General features: G+C 36.4%; 1 pseudogene; it reads left to right on the forward strand.

The window, feature by feature from the left end:
• Positions 1 to 2,098: 2,098 nt before the first annotated feature.
• LOC128665587 (olfactory receptor 998-like) lies at positions 2,099 to 7,600 on the forward strand (annotated as a pseudogene).
• The last annotated feature ends 1,604 nt before the right edge of the window (positions 7,601 to 9,204 follow it).

Raw genomic sequence — 9,204 nt, forward strand, 5'->3', positions numbered from 1 at the left:
TTATATGATAGAAGTACACTGAAAAGTTTAATGTTGACTGCTATGCCCCTTAAAATAAGTGCAATGGAAAATCATCTATTTCCTGAAATGCTGTTTATTTTTCGTTTAACCTTTAGACAAGTATAATATTAGTAATATACATCAATTTCTTTTTTTTTTTTATGTTTCTGCAAATACCTTTGGTAAAGATAATGAAATAATCCCAAAGCAAGAAAAACAAAAAACGTTGTGTTGGGATTTCCTTATAGCATTTTTTTTTTTTCATAGGTCATATATTTGGAAATTATTCTGGACACATCTTTCAAAAGCAAAGGCATGAACCACATCATATTTTTGATCTGATACACAGAAGTGAGGCTTTTCTGAGGATTTTCAGTGATTACAAAAAGGTATCTAAAACCACGAATAAGCAATTTAGAATCAATAAGAAACAATACTTATTTCTAAGATTGTCTTCTAGGGCTCCATGTACTAAGCCGTCAATTCATCCGTCATTTTAGACGCGGATAAACTCGCCGTTACTCGCCGCGGGCGAAATGGTGTCCGCTGTCACTATGTACTAATAATCCCCCAATAAATAGACAAGTCTAGCCCGCCGCGAGCAGTGGCGGATTATTGATAAATTTGACGCCTCGCTCGCCGCGACTAAGCTGATGTACTTAACTTTCAGTTGAATTGTCTGGCCAATTATTAACACGTGACATGCAAGGTGTCACGAACATCATAGTAGTCGCGGGAATAGAATTTTGCTCCTATAAAAGTTCAACTTATCTAAACAACTTTATTATTGTTCAAAAATTTTTGAAGAGTGTTAACAGAGCGATAACAGATAACATAGTGATAACAAATATTTTTGTAATATTTATTTACAATTTGGATATGGCTTCATCTGGATCTGATAATATATAAATATTAATATAAAAATAATTATAAAGATTGACAACTATACAATACAAATTTAAAATATAGATTACTCTTTAATTACAGTCGACAAATTTGGCGCAATTTATGTTCATGGAAATGAGAGACAAATTAGACGCCAGTTATGCTGTACAATGCTGATATTACTGCCTTTTATATATGTCTAGACTGGCGTCTAGATTGACTTTCCTATTGTTTTGTACCTTGCCCGCCACCTAAATGGTGGCGAGGCAAAAATAACGAAGTGGGAGCGGAAATTGTAGCGAGCGGACAAATAGATTTTTTAGTACATTCATTTTTGGCGAGTTGGTGGTCAAATGTGTCTAATTACAGTGAAAAATGGAGACGTAGCGAGGTTTGGCGGATAAGTACGCTCGCAATTTTAAAGATGCGAGTTTGAACATAGTTGACGACTTTGTACATATCAGTTTGCGAGTTTTGACGCGAGATTTGTTGCGGGTAGCTCACTGACTGCTTAGTACATGGAGCCTCTAGTGTCTATGCAGCTGTAATCAGTTCCTGTAATTAGATTTTTTTATTCCAGGGTTTAAGTTTTCAGATTGATGCATAAAAAATGATAAATTCCTAAAGAGACATAAAAGATGTTTAGGATACTGTTCTATTTTGCTTTCCTTTATACATATGTAAAACAATGCCAGCTACTTAATGTAATAAATCTGTATCTGTAAAATCTGTAAAAACAAACAAACAAATAAAAACCTAAATTTACTCCTTTACACTTTTGACAGCTGGTTCCAGCTAGTGAAATTCTGATGTATTTTTTTCAAGCATTTATTTATTCTAGACATTTAAAAACAAAGAATTGCTTTTTTAACATACTGCTGCACAATTTATGAAGTAAAAATTGCTGATCATCTTAAATATTTTTACGTACCTTGTATAACTTTTTTAATCAGTATGTAACACTTTTTTTTCTTTGTTGTCAAATGAAGATGTCCTGGAGGTGCATGTATTGTTTGGATGGAAGAGCATTTTGAGTTTTTATTTTTCAAGATTTTGATTGAGGTTCAATTGTCAGGTAAAACCTCTATGCAATTCAAAATAACCATAAATATAGTATTTTTTTCTGCAACTTCATATATGACTTGGAAAAACCACATATTCTTCAGCTATACTTTCTTGTTGCTTTCAAACCGGTGGCTGTGTTTCTAATGTAATGGAATATTCAAACCAAACTTCTGTGAGCAAATTCTTTCTTCTCAGTCTCTCAAACATCCCATACCAGCAGGTAATTTTCTTTATCCTGTTGTTGGTGGTCTATATAATCACATTGGGGCCTAGTTATCAGGCCGTCAACCTCAAATACGCTGGAATTCCGCAGCGTATTTGTGGCGAGGCTGATACGCCTTAGTTATCAAAGGCTCGAGACCGGCAAAAGTAGAATTTTGTGACGTAAGCTTCGATCCGCCGGACTCAGTCCGACACAGATCGATTCTTACGTCACTCCAGATGTTCCGCACACAAGTGCTGCACAATCTGACTACTTTTGCTAGTTATCATAAAACTAGCAGGTACGCTCGGCACTTTTACGGCCCAGCGTACCTGGTTTTCAAACCGCCACCCCTGGAGGAGGCGGATCCCATAGGAATCAATGGGAGTCTGACCATAGCGAAAGTACAAGTTCGCTGCTGACAGACATCCCATTGATTCCTATGGGAGCTGTCTACACCTAACACCCTAACATGTACCCCGAGTCTAAACACCACTAATCTGTCCCCCCCTACACCGCCGCAACTAAATAAAGTTATTACCCCCTAAACCGCCACTCCCGGAGCCCACCGCAAGCTACTCTATACATATTAACCCCTAAACCGCCGCTCCCGGAGCCCACCGCAACTATAATAAATGTATTAACCCCTAAACCGCTGCTCCCTGAACCCGCCGCAACCTATATTAAACCTATTAACCCCTATCCTGCCCCCCCTACACCGTCGTCACCTATAATAAATTTATTAACCCCTAATCTGCCCCCCCTACACCGTCGCCACCTATAATAAATTTATTAACCCCTATCCTGCCCCCCACTACGCCGCCGCCACTGTAATAAAATTATTAACCCCTAAACCTAAGTCTAACCCTAACCCTAACGCCCCCCTAACTTAAATATTAATTAAATAAATCTAAATAAATTAACTCTTATTAACTAAATGAATCCTATTTAAAACTAAATACTTACCTTTAAAATAAACCCTAATATAGCTACAATATAAATAATAATTATATTCTAGCTATCTTAGGATTTATTTTTATTTTACAGGTACCTTTCAATTTATTTTAACTAGGTACAATAGCTATTAAATAGTTATTAACTATTTAATAGCTTACCTAGCTAAAAGAAACTGAAATTTACCTGTAAAATAAATCCTAACCTAAGTTACAATTACACCTAACACTACACTATACTTTAATAAATTATTCCTATTTAAAAATAAATACTTACCTGTAAAATAAACGCTAAGATAGCTTCAATATAATTAATAATTATATTGTAGCTATCTTAGGATTTATATTTATTTTACAGGTAACTTTGTATTTATTTTAGCTAGTTAGAATAGTTATTAAATAGTTATTAACTATTTAATAACTACCTAGTTAAAAGAAATACAAAATTACCTGTAAAATAAATTCTAACCTAAGTTACAATTAAACCTAATACTACACTATCATTAAATTAATTAAATAAACTACCTACAAATAACTACAATTAAATACAATTACATAAACTAACTAAAGTACAAAAAATAAAAAAAGCTAAGTTACAAAAAAAATAAGTTACAAACATGTTAAAAATATTACAACAATTTTAAGCTACTTACACCTAATCTAAGCCCCCTAATAAAATAACAAACCCCCCAAAATAAAAAAATGCCCTACCCTATTCTAAATTAAATAAAGTTCAAAGCTCTTTTACCTTACCAGCCCTTAAAAGGGCCATTTGTGGGGGCATGCCCCAAAGAAAACAGCTCTTTTGCCTGTAAAAGAAAAATACAACCCCCCCCAACATTAAAACCCACCACCCACATACCCCTAATCTAACCCAAACCCCCCTTACAAAAACCTACCACTAATCCCCTGAAGATCATCCTACCTTGTCTTCACTCAGCCGAGCAGCGATGGAACCGAAGTGGACATCCGGAGCGGAAGAAGTTAATCCTCCAAGCGGCGCTGAAGAAATCTTCCATTCGATGAAGTCATCATCCAGGCGGCGCTGAAGAAAAGTCTTCGATCCGGCCGATGTCATCTTCAAAGAGGCGCTGAAGAGGTCTTCTATCCGGGCGATGTCATCTTCCAAGCCGGGTCTTGAATCTTCCTCCCGCCGACGCGGAACCTCCTTCTTCACCGATGGACTACGACGAATGAAGGCTCCTTTAAGGGACGTCATCCAAGATGGCGTCCCCTCAATTCCGATTGGCTGATAGGATTCTATCAGCCAATCGGAATTAAGGTAGGAATATTCTGATTGGCTGATGGAATCAGCCAATCAGAATCAAGTTCAATCCGATTGGCTGATCCGATCAGCCAATCAGATTGAGCTCGCATTCTATTGGCTGATCGGAACAGCCAATAGAATGCGAGCTCAATCTGATTGGCTGATTCCATCAGCCAATCAGATTTTTCCTACCTTAATTCCGATTGGCTGATAGAATCCTATCAGCCAATCGGAATTGAGGGGACGCCATCTTGGATGACGTCCCTTAAAGGAGCCTTCATTCGTCGTAGTCCGTCGGTGAAGAAGGAGGTTCCGCGTCGGCGGGAGGAAGATTCAAGACCCGGCTTGGAAGATGACATCGCCCGGATAGAAGACCTCTTCAGCGCCTCTTTGAAGATGACATCGGCCGAATCGAAGACTTTTCTTCAGCGCCGCCTGGATGATGACTTCATCGGATGGAAGATTTCTTCAGCGCCGCTTGGAGGATTAACTTCTTCCGCTCCGGATGTCCACTTCGGTTCCATCGCTGCTCGGCTGAGTGAAGACAAGGTAGGATGATCTTCAGGGGATTAGTGTTAGGTTTTTGTAAGGGGGGTTTGGGTTAGATTAGGGGTATGTGGGTGGTTGGTTTTAATGTTGGGGGGGGGTTGTATTTTTCTTTTACAGGCAAAAGAGCTGTTTTCTTTGGGGCATGCCCCCACAAATGGCTGGTAAGGTAAAAGAGCTTTGAACTTTATTTAATTTAGAATAGGGTAGGGCATTTTTTTATTTTGGGGGGGTTTGTTATTTTATTAGGGGGCTTAGATTAGGTGTAAGTAGCTTAAAATTGTTGTAATATTTTTAACATGTTTGTAACTTATTTTTTTATTTTTTGTAACTTAGCTTTTTTTATTTTTTGTACTTTAGTTAGTTTATGTAATTGTATTTAATTGTAGTTATTTGTAGGTAGTTTATTTAATTAATTTAATGATAGTGTAGTATTAGGTTTAATTGTAACTTAGGTTAGGATTTATTTTACAGGTAATTTTGTATTTCTTTTAGCTAGGTAGTTATTAAATAGTTAATAACTATTTAATAACTATTCTAACTAGCTAAAATAAATACAAAGTTACCTGTAAAATAAAAATAAATCCTAAGATAGCTACAATATAATTATTAATTATATTGTAGCTATCTTAGGGTTTATTTTACAGGTAAGTATTTATTTTTAAATAGGAATAATTTATTAAAGTATAGTGTAGTGTTAGGTGTAATTGTAACTTAGGTTAGGATTTATTTTACAGGTAAATTTCAGTTTCTTTTAGCTAGGTAAGCTATTAAATAGTTAATAACTATTTAATAGCTATTGTACCTAGTTAAAATAAATTGAAAGGTACCTGTAAAATAAAAATAAATCCTAAGATAGCTAGAATATAATTATTATTTATATTGTAGCTATATTAGGGTTTATTTTAAAGGTAAGTATTTAGTTTTAAATAGGATTCATTTAGTTAATAAGAGTTAATTTATTTAGATTTATTTAATTAATATTTAAGTTAGGGGGGCGTTAGGGTTAGGGTTAGACTTAGGTTTAGGGGTTAATAATTTTATTACAGTGGCGGCGGCGTAGTGGAGGGCAGGATAGGGGTTAATAAATTTATTATAGGGGGCGACGGTGTACGGGAGGCAGATTAGGGGTTAATAAATTTATTATAGGTGACGACGGTGTAGGGGGGGCAGGATAGGGGTTAATAGGTTTAATATAGGTTTAATATAGGTTGCAGCGGGTTCAGGGAATGGCGGTTTAGGGGTTAAACTATTTATTTAGTTGCGGAGAGGTGCAGGATCAGCAGGATAGGGGTTAATAACTTTATAATAGAGGGCGACGGTGTAGGGGGGGCAGGATAGGGGTTACTAGGTATACTGTAGGTGGCAGCGGTGTCTGGGAGCGGCGGTTTAGGGGTTAATACATTTATAAGAGTTGCGGCAGGGTCTAGGAGCGGCGGTTTAGGGGTTAATACATTTATAAGAGTTGCGGCAGGGTCTAGGAGCGGCGGTTTAGGGGTTAATACATTTATAAGAGTTGCGGCAGGGTCTAGGAGCGGCGGTTTAGGAGTTAGTAACTTTATTGAGTTTGCGGGGAGGCTCCGGGGGTGCCGGTATAGGGATAGAACAGTGTAGTTTAGTGTGGGTGCTTAGTGACAGGCTAGCAATAAAGCTGGGAAAAAGCCGAAGAGCAGCGAGATCGGATGAGTGATAACTGTCACAGTCCGCTGCTCATCGCCCCGCGGCTTTTTGACAGCTTTATTTGATAACTTAGGCGTATTTTTTCAGGTCCGCGGCGGCGAAGGTAGGCGAGCTTAGGCGGGCGTATTGGGCCGGCGAAGACAGAAAAGTAGACGGCTTGATAACTACCCCCCATTGTCTGCAAATATTACACTTATCACATTAGTAATAGCTGATGTTCGGCTACAAACACCCATGTACTTTTTTATCAGCAACCTATCCTTTATAGATATTTGTTTCTCTTCCACCACTGTACCAAAGATATTACAGAACACCTTAAATCAAGACTGAAGCATTTCTTTCCTAGGATGTGCAATTCAAATGTTTTTCCATTTAGCACTGGGTGCAACAGAATGTATGATATTGGCTGTCATGGCTTATGATAGGTATGCAGCTATCTGTAGACCATTAAGTTACAACACCATTATGAACCAAAAGATCTGTATTTGTCTGGCTACTGGATCATGGATTATAGGCTTTTTAATGCCTGCTATCCATGCATTCCTTACCTTCCAACTTCCATACTGCAACAAGTCACACTTAGTAAATCACTTTTACTGTGAGATGCCTCCACTTTTCCATCTCTCTTGAAGAGACACTTTGTTCAATGAAATATTTGTGTATGTTTCTGGTGGGATTATAGCCCTTTGCTCATTGTTGCTGACTCTCCTTTCTTACATCTACATTATCACATCCATCCTCAAAATTCACTCTAATAAAGGGAAGTACAAATCTTTCTCCACATGTACCTCTCATCTTACAGTGGTATCAATTTACTATGGAACTATCATTTTCATATATTTGCGTCCCCGCTCCAAGTACTTTCTTGCTCGGGACAGAATAGTGTCCATTCTTTATTCAGTTGTAACTCCTACACTAAATCCCATCATTTACAGTATTAGGAATAAAGACATCAAAGGCTCTCTGAAAAGAAAACTGAAATTGAAAACATGTGGCTATTGAGTTTAATAGTCAAGGTGTTCCTAACATATTCAAATTGATTAATATCACTGCCTGGGTTTTAGAAATGTCTAGATATATTATAGTTGTATATGTAATATTCTGAGCTTGTTAATGTTTATTAATATGCACTCCAAGTATATTTTTGTTCTTGTTTGGGAGTTTCAAGTCTGGCTTCCAGAAACAGAATGACAAACAAAAAAATTCTAGAGCATCAAGGAATTGCTTTTGATGCCAATTAATTTATTTTCCCTATTATATATTAAATCCAAGCAGGTCTTCAATACCACATAGAGAGAAAGATATCAAGAAAGGGTGTGCAAGAGATAGCAAGTGATAGAGATAAATACTTAGGTTCTATTTTACTAAAGAACCACATCAGTCTGTGGAATATACTTTATACTTTATACTTTATACGCTGTGTGTCATTGTGTAGTGCTTGGCAGATGTTTAAGTTAAGATTAGGTTGAACTCAGCAAAGCCAATTCATCTAGTCCTTCAGAACATCTTGAAATGGATCTTCAAACCAGTTTACTAGACCAACTTGACAGTTTCTTGGTTGATAAAAGCTTTAAAGGGACAGTTTGCTCAAGCATTGTCTCCCCTAGCATCGTATTAAATTGTTTACAAATTCTTCCATTACCCTTATATTGGCATTTCAAATATTTTATTTAGCCTGTGGTATCCCCACCCATCCTCAAAGTTTTTGGCCTCAAAGCCAAGCTATGTTAACACAGCCAATAGAAGAAATCACACTCCCAGTGGATTATAGAAGAGATAAGGTAAAAAAATGTTAATTTTCCATTGTTCTCTTCAAGTATTGGTGATTGGTTTATGGACAGATATAAGATAAAGAGCATGTAAATGTACACAATGTGATAAAGTTATGAGATCTGATTATACCTACAAGCTCAACCCATTTATTAGTTGTGGGTTCAAAACACAAAATCAGGCAATTCATATACACAAATAAGCCTTAAAAAAAAATCTCATACATTTTTTATTCTGCAGCTGGTAAAAAAAAAGTAATTGGAAACACATTAAGGAAAAACTATTTTATAGTATACTGTCCATTTAATCTTTATATACTTCCAAGCCTCTGCCTGATTTCATTTAGCTAAAATATTATCAGAGGAAGGTCTAAGTCTCCTGGTTAAGGGTGTTCAATATGTCTTCAAATTAAAAGCTCAAGGAGTTATTTAGGTAGGTTATAAACTGACAAATAACCTTAAAAAAGTCTCATGACCCTGTTAAAAATGACCTTTTTTGTCTCTCCTGCAATAAACAAACTATCTCTAGTACAGTCTCTTTTTCAAATCTTCATGAGTCTAGTATGAAAGAAAAAATATAAATGTTTTCTGACTACTTTTTGTTGTGTTTTGAAAATATTCCAATCTATCAAAATTCATAAAAATGCATAAAATACATCAAATTGCCTTTGCTGGGATTTTCAGATTCAATCTCCCTTCTATCTTAAGCATTTCAAATGCATTCACAGTGTCGTAACACTCCACATGAGGATAATTCAACTCTGCTAATCCAATAACATTTTTCTTATGCTTATATGCACCACAAAAATACTGGACAACCTAGACATTGGTGATAAG

This window comes from Bombina bombina, chromosome 1 (assembly GCF_027579735.1).
Source record: "Bombina bombina isolate aBomBom1 chromosome 1, aBomBom1.pri, whole genome shotgun sequence".
Taxonomy (NCBI): domain Eukaryota; kingdom Metazoa; phylum Chordata; class Amphibia; order Anura; family Bombinatoridae; genus Bombina; species Bombina bombina.